The 17,537-nt window shown below is 43.0% G+C and overlaps 1 protein-coding gene and 1 long non-coding RNA gene across 6 annotated transcripts in view; one reads left to right on the top strand and one right to left on the bottom strand.

Moving 5' to 3' along the window:
- LOC104666887 overlaps positions 1-10,714 on the top strand; it is a 29,985-nt gene extending 19,271 nt beyond the window's left edge. Inside the window, exon 4 of the long non-coding RNA XR_004054756.1 lies at positions 10,462-10,714. This is a non-coding gene — a long non-coding RNA (uncharacterized LOC104666887). The remainder of the gene's footprint in view (positions 1-10,461) is intronic.
- LNX1 (ligand of numb-protein X 1) overlaps positions 1-17,537 on the bottom strand; it is a 192,153-nt gene that overhangs the window by 60,993 nt on the left and 113,623 nt on the right. The window lies entirely within an intron of this gene.

Below are 17,537 nucleotides of genomic sequence, written 5' to 3'. Positions count from 1 at the left end.
TGTGTGTGTGTGTGTGTGTGTGTGTGTGTGTGTGTTTGTGTGTGTGCATGCAGAGGGGAGATGACCCCTAAAGGGGGCTTTCCTATAATTATGTGCCCTGGCCCCATTTCTGATCCAAGTCCAAAAATGAGACTAATTTTTCAACTGTATTTCTTTCACTCATGAGAGCACTAATGGCTGGCCCACAGATATTATTTAATGAGAAAGGGAGACACTCAGTCCTAATGTATGTATTCTTTCTTTCAGGCAGAGAGAATCAAGATTAGGGGACTCGGTAGGGAAGTGAGTCTCCTTGCCAACAGCTGGGTTTTAGGCCTCAGCTGCTCCACTGAATGGGATGAGTGATTCTGAAACTTTGCCCAAGGTGGGGTTCCTGGAGCCAGGCAGGGAGACTGTGCTGCCAGAAAGGAGATGGTCACTGGGAGACTGAAATGGGCTCTCCCTGAGCAATCAGGTGAGTATGGGCCTCAGTAATGTGTGCTCAGCCCCTAACTCCATCTCCATGGCCAAACCCTGGCACTGGTCCTCCTGACACCCCATCTCCATGGCTTTGCAACCAACCCCGGCCTATCCCTCTGCCCCTGGTCTAGCCCTCCATCCTCTACTGCATCCTAACCATATCAACAATTTTTTTTTTTAACTCAAAAACTGCCCAGGGAAATGTTCCCATCGCTTCAGGATTGAGTCCCAACTCTGTATGCTGACATTCGGGCCTTCCCTGATCCATATTATCGATCATGGTCTCTTGCCTACAAATCTATGGCAGCCCAGAAGACAGTCTGGCAGAAGACAGCTCATATCTATTGATCTTTTTAAATGTACTATGCTTCAAGGATGTGGTCTCATTTAAGCCTCCCACTTGTCCTATTAGTTACACCACCTAAATTCACAGATGAATATATGGACACTAGAAGGGAGAAATGCCTTGTCCAAGTTCAGAGTGGAGCTAGACTCTGAAGCCAGGCTGTGGATTCCATGCTTTCTCACCTTACATGGCTTCCTTGGTCCCTAGACTCATATCAAACTACCCTTTCCATGTCATTACTTAGATGTCTAATGGTCAGCTCAAACTTAACAGTTTCATCCTCCTTGCCAAACCAACTCTTCCCACATGTTCCCGTGTTATTAAATAGCTCCTTATCTGTCATTCAGGCCAAAAATCTCAGACTCATCCTTGATTTCTTTCTTTCTCTAGATATCTGAAATACAATCCAGCATGAAATATTCAGAATCCTACTACTTTTCATCATGGCCACTGCCACCATACTGGTCCAAGCCAGTATCAGTAATCAGTGCCTGGATTATCCCAACAGTCTCCCAAGAGGGGTCTTGCTTCCACACTTGTGTTGCCTGCCCATCTATTCTCAACAGAGCAGCCATGGTGATCTTTTCATAATGGCTCTCCACTTTACTAATGCATAAGGTCCTTATAACGGTCTATAGGGCCCTATATTTTCTGTCTGTTGAGACTTCTGACTTCCTCTCCATCCCTTGCTCAATCAGCCCTCCTGCTAGTCCTCAAACTTGCCCACCATGTTCCTACTTCTTCAGGGTCTCTGCACTTTGCTGCTGCCCCTGCTGCCTCAGATATGCCTTCCCCAGATTCCCATCCAGTTTGTTCCTGCATCTCCTTCAGGCCTCTGATTAAAATCCCTCTTCTCTGACCACCTGATTTAAACAGTGGCTTTTTTTCTGATACATCCTACCTCTGCTTATATTCTCTGTATGGAATGCAAGCTCCAAAGGGCAGAGATTTAGGTTCTGCTTTGTTAATTGTTTCATCTCCAGTGCCAAAGACAATGACTGGCATATTGAAGGTGCTCAGCATATTACTTTTAAATGAAAAAATGACTTTTGCTAATAAAAGAGCATGTTCCTAAACCATGGGGTTGTATTAGTCCATTTTTACGCCAATAAAGACATACCCAAGACTGGGTAATTTATAAAGAAAAAGAGGTTTAATGGACTCACAGTCCCACCTGGCTGGGGAGGCCTCACAATCATGGTGGAAGGCAAGGAGGAGACAGTGACATCTCACATGGCGGCAGGCAAGAGGGATTGTGTGCGGGAACTCGCCTTTATAAAACCATCAGATCTTGTGAGACTTATTCACTACCATGATTCAGTGATCTCCACCTGGGTTCCTCCCATAACATGTGGGAATCAGGGGAGCGATAATTCAACATGAGATGTGGGTGAGGACACGGTCAAATCATATCAGGGTGAATTATCTAAACTGGCTATCTACACTAATCAGATGACTCAGTCAGGTCATCTGTGTTTCTGCCCAGGGAAAGTACCCCCCTTGGACTACCGGGTCTCAGTGTAAAGATCACACCATCTCAGTACTCAGGCTTTTCAAGCTAAGGGCCCTGAACCACGAACAAGGCATAGAACTATATGTTTAATGAGTTTTGGGATATTGACCTCAAGAGAACATTTAACTGACCAATTAGGCTAAACATTTTAATTTTAAAAATTATTTAATTGAGGGACAATATTTTAAAACCTAAATACCCCATCCAAACAACATATTTAATGAATCTAAATCCAAATGCAGCAATATTTCCTATACCAGAAAACTATGATTCAAGGATATTTCACAGAGAGATGGAAATTAACTGCTTGGGGGAAAAAAAGTCTAGTTCCACAATTACACCAATAGAACCAAACTTTGAAAATGTAGGAACTCTCTCTCCAGGACTGAGAGGGCTTCCTCATATTAGTGCCTGAGAAGTGTTGGCTCATGGAGTCCCACATCATTTATGGCAGCCAGTCAAGACATACCAGCTCTGCCTTGGCCAACTGGTTAGCTGCCGGCAAGTTGTGGCCACAGAGCTATATAGTAAACATTTCTTGAATTGATCTGAGCAACCATCACCCTTTTGGTGTTCTGTTGATTGAAATTACTGCATTGGGAATTGTGGGATTCACTCACACCGCCCTGATAATGCATAATTACTTGTGGTCGATTGTGATACCAATACTAGTCTCTCTTTTCTCCTAGCAAGCTCATGATTTCCCTTTCCATTTCCTTGCACTTCAATTTAAGCCCAGTGAAAAAAAATGACAAGAAGGAAAGACCAACTTAAGAAATTGATCTTTTTTTCGTGTATTTCCCTGGTAATTTTGATATGATTTTATGTGCTTTGAGTTTAAGAAGCATTATGCATATAATACAACTGAAGGGTAATGACCATAACCTTCCTTTGATGGTTTATGCTGCTACAGCGGGTTTTTAATCATAATGTTGAAATACAGTTTTCAATAAACACTCATGGGAGCGTCTTCTAAGAAAGATGGCACAGTACGGAGGAAAAAACACATGCTTTCACTTTTTAAGCATCTGGATGTGAATCCTAGGTCTGCCTTATGGAAGGGCCTCCTAAGAAGGCAACTCTACTGGCTCTGCAACTCTGGACAAGTTCCTTAATTCCTCTGAGCCTTGTTTCTCATACATAAAATGGGCACAATGGTTATTTACTATGAGGTTTAAAGGTTCACACAAAAGGTTGAGTGTGGTGGCTCACGCTTATAATCCCAGAGCTTTGATAGGCTGGGATGGAAAGATCACTTGAAGCCAGGAGTTAAGAGACCCATAGCAGGACCCATATTCTACAAAACAATTTTAAAAATTAGCTGGGCATGGTGATACATGCATGTAGTGTCAGCTACTCAGGAGGCGGAGGCAGGAGTACTGCTTGAGCCCAGAAGTTCAAGCCTGCAGTAGGCCATGATTGGGCCACTGCACTCCAGCCTGGACAACAGAGCAACGCCCTATCTATCTCTTTTTAAAAAAGAATCATGCAAAATGCTGAACAGTACCTGTAATATATAGTAACTCAGTAACCAGTAACTAGCATAATTATTGTCTAACATCAAGGCATAATGTTAGACACTGTGGATGCAAAGAAAATGACAGTGTATGCACTCGGTTCATGAAAACAGAAAAACATGCCACATTATCAGAGAGAGAGAGGGAGGTAAGAGCCAAGTGTCAGGAGCGCTCAGAGGAAGGGGCTTGGGGTAATTGGAGAAGGCTTCTTAGAAGAGATGAAATCTGAGCTGAGTCTAGAAAAATGAGTGACATTGATCTAGCAAACTAGGTATGAATGGTATATTCAAAAGCTCCAAGGATGCAGGTGCATGGCAGGTGCCAGGAATGGTAGATTCAGGGCAGGCTTTGTCCTATGTGACACAAATGGGGAAAGAACAGACCTGAAGTGAGATCCAAGAGGAGCAGCATGTTGGTGGCGGTGCTGGGGATAAAACCCAGGACACCTGATGGCCAGTCCCTCTACCTACTTCTGGGGTTCAGCAAGCCTAAACCATGCCCATGGGGTAAGAGACAAGTGGGCATTGCCAAGTCTGATGCCAAGACAGGAGAGGGGAGGAGGTTTCAGGAGGAACAAAGTTGACGACAGAGGGCTCAAAGTCAGCTCATTGCAGAGACTCCCTGACCATCAATCCAAAGTGAACTGCTGCCCCTGCCTGCCAGTCACCCTCTTTGGAAATTATATTGTTGGTTTGTTTTCTCCCAACAGAATATAGATAGCTTCCATGGGAGTAAACATCCTGCTTTTCTTGCTCATCACTAAATCATCAGCATTATGCAAAGAGCATTGGTGGACAGGGTCTAGTGGGGTGGGGGTGGTTGAGTGTGCTAAAGGAGCCTGAGAGATTCTAAAAGCAGTGAATTGTTTTCTTGCTCCTTTTATTAGAGTCTGTTTATGCTTCTGATTATGTTAGCCTAGATATGTTTTAATAGTTATGGGCCACCTTGATCCTTTTTTTTTGAAAGGAAGCAGATATATAGTTTAAATATATGATAACTAATTATATCATGACTCCTTTAATGAAAAGCACTATAAATCTTTACTGTGTGAGACAAAAATAAATGCATCAGTCAGTGCCTTCCAAAACAGTTCCACTTGCGCTCCCTGAGCCCACCCTCGAATAGGTCCTATCTCTGCTAATTGAGTCCTGATCATGCTACTTGGAGGACACTCAACTAACAATAATACAACTTCTATTCATAGGATTCCTCTAGTCCTCAGGCATCCTGGTCCTCAGCACAGACCTCCTGTAAGAAACTTTCTGAGTTCAGTTTGGGTAATTATGTTCTACATGTCACCTCAACTCACCGTACCTGCATCTTCTTAAATAATAGCTCTTCGGCCTAAAGACATTAGGTAAAGTCATTCTTCCTTGTTTGGATTACTTTTCCTCCCCCTCTAAGTTAAAACCCATGTTGCCTGGCACTGAATTATATGGCCACTCACATAGCTACCAGAAACTGTACATGGAAAAAAGTCATGAGCATTTTTGTGTAGTCAGAAGTGAAGTGAATGTCAGTTGAAAAGTAAAAGAGGTCATCAGCTGGGCACGTCCACCATCTGGTAGTCAGTGTAGATCCGAGTATGAACTTGAGGCTGAATGGCCCTCGCCTCAGAGGACGGATGAATTTCTGACACCACTTACCACCAACCACACACGGCTTCCCCTCATTAGCCCCTTTCTTCTGCCTCCAAACTGCTGGGAAAATGTCCCTAGTCCTTCCAACCACCCCGATTCCATTTGCTAATGAACACCAGACAGGAAAAATTCAAAACAAGCTGGAACTCGATGTGAAATGCAGGCCACCATCATGGGCACCTGAAATCCGTCTTGGCTTGTCAGGGTGGGGCCAGGAGAGGCGTGGTGTGTCCTCAAGGTAGAGTCTGCTCAGGCGACAAATGGTCCAATCCCAACCTAAGCAAGCACACTAACTTGGTTTACCAAAGATGCTGACATGTTCCTATGGCATGGATCGCCTGGTGCTGAACAGGCGTGAGACACACTGGCCAGTCTCTGCACAGTTCCAATTTCAGGGTGGGAGGGAGGCAGGGAAGAAGTAGACATTCTTCCATTTAATGACTCTCCTTTAATGCCGATGTTTTTCCTATTGGTTTACAGAGTTAGTGTCTGTAAGAATCTGTGGCTGCATCTTTTTATCCTTCAAATCTCACTCACAAATTAATAGTAACATAATTACAACCAACACTTACAGTGCCCTCACTAGAGACCACATACTTTTTTACACGCTTCCTATTAACCCATTCAATCCTCACATCAACCCTATGAGGAGGGTCGTATGATACCCCCACTTTACTGATTAGAAATTAAGGCACAGAAAGATAAAATTTCCAAAAGTCACACAGCTGGTAAGTGGAAGGGCTAGGATTTAAACTGAAGGCAGACAGAACTTTAATTGAAGTGAGCACCTTAGGACTGTAATGTGCCATGCGCCCTGGTGGCTGATTATTTGGGGGGGCGACTGTAATATGGGACGTAGAGGAAAGCATGGAAAATTAGAAGCATGCTTATAATTAGAATTATATTCTTTATAGATCTATAAATGCCAGCTACTGAGTAACTGCCATGAAGAATACGAATGGCACAGGCTGGCAAACGAGTCTGTCGTAATGGGGTTGGCATCTTCAGCCTGCAGTTGACAGGCAGAAGCGGTGAGCGTCACACTGCTGGGTCTCTGTCCTGCCTTGTCATCAGGGCCATTTGTCAGTGCCACAAGCCTCATAGGTCAGTGTATGGGGGATGTGGTTGCAGTGGTCCCCACATGCCCCAGGCTGGCTGTCTCACTGCCCCTCTTCCTCTCCAAAAATAGTTAGCTCCGAGCACAGGCAGCAAGCATCGTAGAAGAAGAGGCCTAAAAGGATCTTGTCTGGGTGTGCGGGAGCCTCCAGGTGATTTATTTCATCCTTTTCTAGAGAAAGCACCTTAGTCCAGGCACTCATATATATTCATATTCATGATCTGACACACATAGCATTTGAGGTGGAAACAGGAGGCCGACTTACCCATCCCCCACTGGGTGGGGAGGTACCCTTTCTCTCCTGTTAATAACAGCAGTTATAACAGTAACCACCTGAGCTATCATCTGTTCAGTTTTGTTCAGTTTTTTTTTTTAAAATCACAAGGCATGGTACCAGGACTTATTTCATTAAAACATCCCCCCACTGGGGAAAATGAAGCTCAAAGAGGTTAAGTAATTTATCCAAGCTGACAAAACATTAAAGCAAAAGAGCTGAAAGAGTAGCTTTGTGTGGGATCTTGTTGATTTAAGCCCTGTGTCTGTCAAGATATCTGACACACTTTGACACACACACACACTTGCACGTGCATACACTCCTTAACAAGTGTCAGGCTGTTCTGAGCACTCTACCCTTTACTCATTTAATCCTCACAACAACTTCATGAGATGGGCAGGATTATTATCCCCAGTTTGCAAACACGGGAACTTAATACAAAGATTCACTTGCCCAGGTTTGCACAGTTTGCATCTAGGGTGACCAACAATCTCAGTTTGCCCAGGGCTGAGGGGTTCTTGAGATGTGGGATTTTCAGCTTTAACACTGGTCAGCCTAAGGCAAACCAGATGTGCTGGTAGTCACCCAGCACAGAGACAGAATTTAAAGTCAATAGCTGTGAATACTCATAACCATGACATATACTGCATCTTTTTCCTTTGCATATATTTTGTCCCCACATTTAGTAGAAACAGAAGCTAGTTTTGAGGGGCTTTGTGGTTTCAGGTACCTCCCAGTGTGTGATCACCTGATGCTAAGATGGGGGTCCAGAATGTCATCCCCAAACTGCTGCTGAAGCACAGTCTCTCACAGCAACCCCTGCGGGTCCAAACCTTATGCAATTGCAGGGCTTCCCAGGGACTGAAAGAACTGATTCCATTGTTTAGTTTAGGAAGAGCTGAGCTGATAGCCTGGAGTGCCTGATGAATACCAGTGCTGCTCCCTGGGGTGACACCTCAGAATTCCAAAGCCACAGCCAGATGTGGAGTTGACAGTAGTTAATGAGGGATGGTTGAGGGCTTGGGCACAGTCTACATGCCAGGTCAATTCTTCAGAGACGCCAGAATCGTTTATTCATTCTGTGAGTCTCTGGCATCTTTGGGGTCACCGAGTTCTTTTCCTCCATACTTTGCGAAAGGGGAGCAGGCAATTCCCATGTGACAGATGATTTGAGTTTTCCCTTATCTGTCCATGGGTTCGAGTGTGTGTGTGATGGGGTGAGGGTCAGGTTCTTTTTAGTTAACTTTTGGTCCCTGCAATTCTTGGTTCAAAATTATTCTATTTACTTTTGGCTGGGCACGGAGGCTAATGCCTGTAATCCCAACACTTTGGGAGGCTAAGGTGGGCAGATCACTTGAAGTCAGGAGTTGGAGACCAGCCTGGCCAACATGGTGAAACCCCGTCTCTACTAAAAATACAAAACTTAGTCGGGCGCGGTGGTGAGTGCCTGTAATCCCAGCTACTTGGGAGGCTGAGGCAGGAGAATCACTTGAACCTGGGAAACGGAGGCTGCAGTGAGTCAAGATTGTGCCACTGCTCTCCAGCCTGGGCAATGGTTCGCTACTCCGTCTCAAAAACAAAATAAAGAAACCCTAAATTATTCTATTTACTTTTAAAACACTTGGAGACAACCAAAGTCTAGCTTTTCGTTTTCAGGAAGCTGGGCTGTGGATCAATGGTGCTTTCTATGTCAGGACTGACTAGGAAGTGTTTTTAGAATAACTGGAAAGGGTGGGTTTTATGGTGGTGCGGTTTCTAGAAGTCAGAACTGACTGCCCAGTGAGGTTTTATGATCAGTTTCGAAAGCAGCCTAGGTTTTCAGCTGCCTGTGATGAGATCTTTTTGAGTCCTCGAGTTTTTGTGAAGTCTTTGCAACCCCAGGGGCTGTGCAGAGGTTTTCAGAGCTTGATATGGAGATGGAGGAGTGGGGGAAGGTGAAAATCATTCCCAGACATTTAAAAACATTTCCTCCATTCCTCAAAGTGCATTCCATCGCATTCTCAGGATAACAACGATATGTCCAAATTTGTCCAAGCCCCTTCTGGGCTGGTTGTCACAGGCCCTCCTGGATGTGCTGTATGACACTCAGTGGAAAATTGTGTTCTTCCTTGCTCTGTGTTTGGAAATGTGTCATGCAAAGACAGCTGGTTCCTCATACCAAATATTTTTACATGAAACAAAAATCCTATTTTTCCAGCCATTTTCTGTATTTGCTAAATGAGCTTCCTCTTCCCTCCCAATATATTTAAAAGAAACAACCTTACACATATTTACCCAAAATTGTGTTATGCAAATGAAGGGGGAACAGAGTGAATGCTTTTCCTGTTTGCAGGAAATGCTATTATATTAAAATACTTATTGGATAACTGAAAGCTCTTCTTCTATCACTCTTGGGCCAGGCCTACTCTTTGGTTACTGCTCTGCTGGATTCCTCTGTCCCCCAGGCTGGAGTGCAGTGGCATCATCATAGTTTACCACAGCCTCAACCTCCTGGGCTCAAGGGATCCTCCCTCCTCAGTCTCCTGAGTAGCTAGGACTACAGGTGTATACCATCACAACTGGCTAACTTTTTCATTAATTTTTTTGTAGAGACTATGTTGCCCAGGCTGGTCTTGAATTTCTAGGTACAAGCAATCCTTCCATCTCAATCTCCTAACTAGCTGGACTACCAGTGAGACTCACCACATCCAACTCTGCTCAGTTCTTTTTGTTTGGCAGACAAGGCTTCTTGGGCTAGACAAGGCTTTTTGCAGTCAGACACATTGACAAACTGTCCCTCTTCACATCAAACTCATTTCTACCACAGGTCTTTGTCCAATCTGTCTTCTCCCCTGGAGTGGCCACCACTCAAACAAATCCTACTCATTTTTCCTAAGGCCTGCCTCTCATCTCACTTTCTCCACTGATGCTTCATAGTGATCTCTCGCCTCTCAATGCATTCATTTACTCCACAAATATTGAAGTGATTACTAAAGTCTACCAAATGTAAGGCACCAGGCTTGGTGCTCCTATGACTCTATGCCAGTTAGCAATCCAACACAGAAATAAAGCAGACAGGCAAACAAGTCCAATATGTCTATACTTGCTTAGTGCTGGGACCTTAGGGTTTTATTACATATTGACACAGAGAGTTGCATGGATGTTGGTCGGGCCAGTTTGACTAGACTACAAACTCCCTGAGGCCATGTCTCGTGTCTTTTGTATCCTCCATTGTTTATACAGGGTTGATGACACAATAGACATTCATGAAATACTTCTTTACTTGTATTAGGATCAAATAGGAATTGCTCTTTTTCTGATTTCAAAAGTAATTGAGGTTCAGAGAAGAAACTTTTTAGAATATGGAAAATAAAGAAAATATTATCCAGCCTGGACAACAGAGCAGGGCCCTGTCTCAAAACACAAAATCAAAACCAAAACCAAAACCAAACCAAACCAAAACACTGTAATTACACCCCCAGAGAAAACTGCTGCTAAGGTGTTTTATTTATTCTTTCAATCAGTTTTCTATGCATAGACATATATAATTCTGTATGTTTATGTTTTTATGTTGATTGTGCTATCAATCTTTTAACATGCTTGTTCTCCTATCCAGTGGTTCTTAACCTTGGCTGAGCAATAGACTCATTTGGGAAGATTTTTAAAAATCTAGCTTATGAGGTACCTCAGATCAATCAATCTCTGGCAATGTGTCTGCTAAACATCAGAAACAGACAAACAACCGCACAGATCTCCAACTAGACTGAAGAACAGGACGCTTGAGAGAGCTTCCAAGAAGACACCAACCTAGGCATGGGTTTATGTTCCTGACAAAGAATAAGGATTGTTATAAAGTATGTTCTATTTTGTATGATTTTTTTTCTTTCTTTTTTTTTTTTTTTTGAGACAAGGTCTCATTCTGAAGACAAGGTCACCCAGGCTGAAGTAATGTGGTGTGGTCTCAGCTCACTGCAACCTCTGCCTCCTGGGTTCAGGTGATTCTCCTGCCTCAGCCTCCTGAATAGCTGGGACTACAGGCATGCACCACCACGCCTAGCTAATTTTTGTATTTGTAGTAGAGATGAGGTTTTGCCATGTTGGCCAGGTAGGTCCCGAACTCCTGACCTCAAGTGATCCCCCTGCCTTGGCCTTCCAAAGTGCTAGGATTATATGCATGAGTCACTGCACTCGGCCTCAAGCTGTATGATTTTATATGCTATGCACATCTCATGTGAAATCAGATAGTGGCCTATTAGTAGGAGACTAGGGATTTTTCTGCTTCTTAGGTAAATCTGGAAATACAGTTTTTGCATCTCCAGATGAAGACAGACCCAGATGCATTGTAGAAATCACTCTGCATTTAGGTAGTTTTAGACACTTGAAACAATTAGTGGCCCTCCTTACTTTGCTATTTATCCTAAAATAATGAAGGCTCCGTTCACACTGTCCCACTATCTTCCTGCTTCCCCTGGCAGTGATAGAGGATTTTGTTATTTATAGTAATGGAATAAGTTGATTAGGATGCTGAGAACTTACATTCAGAAGACATCTTTCTTTTCTATTCACTTAATTATAGTCTGGCTGGTCAGCCTAGTCTTAAATTGACCATCAATTGGATGACATAAAACTTACATTTTAGATAAGAGCCTTTGTTCTTCTGAAAAACCAGGAGATTTGGTTCACTGCTGTCTTACTGTTAATAGTATTAATATGTTTTGAGGAGATACAGTTTGATAAGAAATAGTCCTATGGTTTAAATTATAAATTTTTTTCTCTTCTAAAATGAGTGAAAGCTTTCACAAGACCTTGATGGCATGATGGACATTATCTTGTCAAAACTGTGGTGGATTTGAAGGGCTCGTGATGAAGAATGGAGGTTTCCTGTCCTAGAAATAACCAAAGGCCCAGGTGTGGAGGTGGCAGAAAAAGTGTCACTTAAGGTAACAGATGTTTGTTGAGACCTGTACTACCATTTTACACATAGCATCTATCACATTTAATACTCACCTCCAATCTGAGGACCAAGGTGGTACTCTCTCCATTTTACAGATAAGAAATAGATTCAGAGAAATAAGTCACACACCCAAGTTCACACAGCAAGAAGGCCCAGATGATTTTTCTTAAAGTTCATTCAATTCTAAGGCAACCAGTAAAATGACAGATCAAGAAATGAAAAACAGGTCTGTAATGCTTTAAGCCTATACTCTTTCTAGTACCAGTCAATATTACCTACAGGGCAGACTCAACTCCTAGAAAGTGAATCGGGTTTCTGAAGAGACTACAAGGTTTAGGGGAAATAAACATTTGGGTCCTGCACAAAGATGCCCAGCTGAGGAATTGAAGGAATTGAGGAACTGAACATCCAGCTACTGCTCTGCTTTCCAAGAGGCATGCTAGCAGGAGATGTATCTGTCAAGAGGAAGGAACCCTTTCTTTGCAAAAAAAAGCTCTGTCTGCTTGCCCAAGGGGGTGTTTTCCTCTGATTTTCACATGATCTGGGGGTGCTTTCTTCTAATTTACACATGATCTAAGACTTTCCCTTGTGGAGGGAGTCTTAGAGGGGAATTTGTGCTTGATTTGGAAGCTTTCAGAAAGTTCTGTGTATTGGATAAACAGTAGTGGTCTACATCAGACAGCCTTTTGCAGCCACAGGGCCTCACATGTGTCATGCTCCTCTTTCACTCTCATTTAGAACTCCCTAAACTACTCATGGTGGGCTATAATCCCCTTTTGTCACACATTAAAAAAAAAATTAATTAAAACGTCTGGCCAGGCTGGGAGCAGAGGCTCACACCTGTAATCCCAGCACTTTGGGAGGGTGAGGAGGGCAGATCATTTGAGGTTAAGAGTTTGAGACCAGCCTGGCCAACATGATGAAACCTGGACTCTACTGAAAATACAGAAGTTAGCTGAGTGTGTGGTGCACGCCTGAAATCCCAGCTACTTGGGAGGCTGAGGTAGGAGAATTACTTGAACCTGGGAGATGAAGGTTACAGTGACAAGATCACACTACTTCACTGCAGAGTGGGCGACAGCATTCCGTGTGTATCTAGTTAACCAAACAGCTCAAAGACACTTGGTTTCCTGCCTGGAATACCAGCTCTATTTTGACCTCAGCAGAGCTTAGAAATATTTCTGTGCCTCAGTCAAAGTTCACTGGCCACCATCCCCCAAATAGAGGGAACTGTCAGGCCAGTGGATGAAAATATTAATAGCAAAAACCACAATTACTTTTGCACCAACCTAATAACTTGAGGGTTCAAAAGTGCTTACAGGCAGTCTCAGTTAGGGAAGGTTCCTCCTGGATCAATGCCAGGTAGGCAATCCTGTTATCTTGTGGCCAAAATAGTATCTCCCTTTCGGGGAGGGCACTCTGAAGGCCAGGAAAGGGTTGTATTGGGGGTTGGCATGGGGAGGCACTGGCAAGCTAGGCTGGGCTGGTTAAGACAATGAAATTCTTTGTGAGGTCAGTCACATCTTTAGGAAATACGACCCTGCAATTTAATAAAATGGGCAAATAGGTAATTTGCAAATTGGACTCTGCAAATTTCTAGTATCTAATTACTATTTAATCAAAATAATCACTTGGTTATTGACATTCAATTTTTTAAAATGCAAGCCATTGTGTGGAAGACTTTGCTTAAAGGAAAAGCATCCACAGTATGTTTTGGGGACTTTCTAGAAAAGAAAAAAAAATATTTAATAAAGGTAACATACGCCACATTCAGCAGGAAACATCTTCCAATCAACAATGATATGAACAAACAAAACCCCATCACTGGGCATGGCACACTGCTCCCTGAACACATTCCTGTGTCCATCCTCATGTTGATATCAGAAATTCAATTTGACGAGCTTATAAATGTTGATGTAAAATGATGTGTACTAGTTACTCTATTAGTGAGACACAATAGCTACTTCTGAATCATTTTCATAATCTTGAATTCTCACGTCTGAATTACCAACTGATCAAGCCACCAAACCCTGGCACAAAGTGGGGAAATCAACAAGTGCAACTTAGTATCAGAATGCCTACTTTTTGGAAGAAATTTTAAAGCCCAATGAAAACCCTTGGCCAACCAGCTGGTAAAGATAAGTAAGAACTAAGGCACAGCTTTTCACAATAACAGTGATGAGAGGCTTTTCCCTCCAGATCCCTGTGCTACTCTGGACGCAAGTAGACCCTATCTCAACGCCTTTCCACCTAATCTAGTATCTGCTTGAAATTCTTTTTTCTGCTCAACATTACCCTATTCCATCTTTCTGCCTTCACAATCCAGCTTAAAGGCATCTTTTAAGAGCCTTTCCTTCAGGCTGATGGTAAAATTATTCTCTTTCCTCTTGAACTTTTTTTTTTTTTTTTTTTTTTTTTTTTTTGAGGCGGAGTCTCGCTCTGTCGCCCGGTCTGGAGTGCAGTGGCCAGATCTCAGCTCACTGCAAGCTCCGCCTCCCGGGTTTACGCCATTCTCCTGCCTCAGGCTCCCGAGGAGCTGGGACTACAGGCGCCCGCCACCTCGCCCGGCTAGTTTTTGTATTTTTAGTAGAGACGGGGTTTCACCGTGTTAGCCAGGATGGTCTTGATCTCCTGACCTCGTGATCCGCCCGTCTCGGCCTCCCAAAGTGCTGGGATTACAGGCTTGAGCCACCGCGCCCGGCCTTGAACTTTTGTAATCTCTGTAACTTATCAGTTGTGAATTCCTTCCACCTTTTCTGTTATAGTGTGAGGACCTTAATGGTAGAAACTCTGTCTTAAAATCTTTGAATCTCCAGCAGCTGGCTCCAAAGAAGGCTCACGATGTTTATAAAATTGTAGAGCTAATTCCTGCTTGTAAGAGACACAATCATCATGCTAAAGCAATAGAAATGAAACCTAAATGAAGGGTGAGGAATACATAAGAGGCTAAATATATGCTGGATCAAATAAGGTTTTAGACTCTTCCCCCCGCCCAAAAAAAATGAGAAGAACAAAACCTGACCCAAGCTTGTGTGTTTAAACATTACTTACAACTGAAATATACTATTAGGAACTAAAATATTCAGTTTTATGTTCTCAGCACCAACATCAGTTTTTTCAATTCACATTTATAAACAGATATGAATTTCAATGAACAGATATTGTTTTACGTTCTACATGTTCAGTGAACTAGCAGATTCAAGGTATAAGCTATTTTTCTAAGACAAGGATTATTTATTCATTATAACTGACTTTCTTCTATTTTAGGAATTTATCTGTTTAGATGTACAGCACTTTCATAATGTGGTGTGGTGCTTCCTATATGATGGCTTCAAAATCCTTTTGAGAGTGAGTTTGCATGAATCCCCCACACCCAGAATTAGTCTCTATGAGCCTGGTGCCGACATCTGGTGCTGACTCCGTTATTACGATTCTTAGCCCCAGGGCACTTCTTGGCTCCACTGGTTCTGGAGGGCAGGCTCCAGCCTCCTTTCAAGCACTTCATTCATGCATAGGAAATGCTTTGACTCTTCTGTACATTTCCAGTGTCTCTCTTTACATTCTTTGGCATTGTCACCTTCGCTCAGCAAAAGCCTGAACTTTGCAGCCTCACTGCATGGGTGGTAAAGCTCATCTACATCCAAACTACAGGTGAACAGTGCAATAGTGAGCCTCAGCAGCAGAAAGGGGGCTACAACGGCTGTCACCTACTGGACTTTGTGAGGACAATGACTTTGTGAAAGTTGCCTCCTCCCTGACAGATTCAGTAACTTCTCCAATAAATAAGGGAAGAATTACAGGAATTCTAGTTCTATTACAAAGCAAAATGCCACCAGCAATTAGGTGATGTTTATGGTTTAATAAAGTTTACTTTTTCTTCATTCACCCACAAACTAATATTTTTGAGCTTAGTATGTGCCAGGTTAATGTTTTCTAAGTTTATTTAATACTCAGAATTCAGGATTGCCCATGTTTAAGTGTTTTCCAGTCTATCTCCTAAAATTCTTCATAATAACATGCAGGTCGTTGCCTAACCCTTTGTGTCCGCTAAGTGTATTTTCCGTTTGAAAACTGCTCATTTGCCAATTGGAAGAACTGTCAATCACTGGGGGTCATCCAGAGATGACAGCCAAAACGTTTAAGAAATACATAGTCCTCCCTTATCCATAGTTTTGCTTTCCGCAGTTTCAGTTACATGTGGTCAACTGCAGCTTCAAACTATTAAGTAGAAAATTCCAGAAACAATTCATAAGTTACAGTTCAATAGTAGCCATATGCTATGTCACAATGCCGTGTGATTCACCTCTCTTCATCTCATGTGGGCATTTTATCACCTCATATTATCACACGTAGAAGGATGAGTACTGTACAATAAGACATTTTGCGAGAGACCACATTTGCATAATTATTACAATATATTGCTATAATTATTTTATAGCATTGTTAATCTCTTCCTGTGCCTAATTTATTAATTAAGCTTCATCACAGTTATGTACATGTAGGAGAAAACAGTGTATACAGGGTTCAATACTATGGTGGTTTCAGGTATTCACTGAGGGTCTTAGAACACATTCCCTGTGGATAAGGGGGGACTACTGTATAGCCTAGACAGCAACTAGTGAGAACAGATCATTGACCAAAGTTGGCCTAAACAAACTGGCTAAATTTACTTACCCTGGCATCATCTCCCTGGAAGGTGGGGACTAGCTGGGAGAAGCATATGCTCAAACCTAGTCAATCAGGACATCCATGGCCAAAGGTATTGGCTCTGGGATGGACATGTGACTCAAACATCAGATCAATCAGAGCTGAGACGACACATGTCTGGTTGGTGGTAAGAGCCTACCCATAAAAAAAAGCCATCACAGAGGAAAGCAGAACAGCCCGATAAAGAGAGAATGCATATTGATGTAGTTCTAAGATACAGGGATGTCTGGAGTTTTCAGTTCATGAACCATTCTGGTCTTGCTGGCTTATTGGCAGTTACAACTTAAGAGTCCTGACCAACACACACACACGCATGCACGCGCGCGCACACACACACACACACACACACACAGAAAACAACACGAGAAAACTTAGAAAACCAAAACTTAGGCACTGAACTGACACAATCTAGGAGATAAGGGCACTGGAGCTGGACTGGGAAACACAATAGCTACCTTCCCCCAGGCATTAACTTCAGAGACAGGAGGACAGAATCTGTGGAGCAGGAGTAGGCAGTGGGGATGGCAGCATAGTTGAGGAGACAAGGTACTTCTAAATTTCCCTAGTCCAGAGACCTAGAGGCCATTGCAACAGAAAAACTGGGTAATGTGGGTGCTGATTTTTAAGGCAACCAAGCTACTGCTTTATATTCACATATTTCTATATTCATGTAGAGACTGCAATGCCTAGGAAATGAGAACAAAAGTCTAGAAGAGAAGAGACATTGGTGGCACACTGCATCCTGGAAGAAACAGTCCACCCAGTAAAACATGAAGCTCTATTGGCAGGGACAGATGCAGGGAGACCCTGGGAACAGAGCAAGCGTGGCATTTGACAGCTCCATGTACATTGTGAGCTCCCAGAGTATGAGAGAGTCAGGAGGAGGTGTACAAGCTATCATCATAGTAGGATAGAGCCACACTGGAAAGAACTTATTACACAGTGCAGGTAAGGCTGGGCTGAACTTACTCGGCATCTGTGGGCCAGAGACAGCACTTGCCTGGTTCCCAAATGCATGACAATCAGAGCCA

Source organism: Rhinopithecus roxellana, chromosome 2 (genome assembly GCF_007565055.1).
Source record: "Rhinopithecus roxellana isolate Shanxi Qingling chromosome 2, ASM756505v1, whole genome shotgun sequence".
Classification (NCBI taxonomy): Eukaryota; Metazoa; Chordata; class Mammalia; order Primates; family Cercopithecidae; genus Rhinopithecus; species Rhinopithecus roxellana.
Note: the sequence above shows the minus strand (reverse complement) of the source record. Positions and strands in the feature narration are given on the sequence as shown.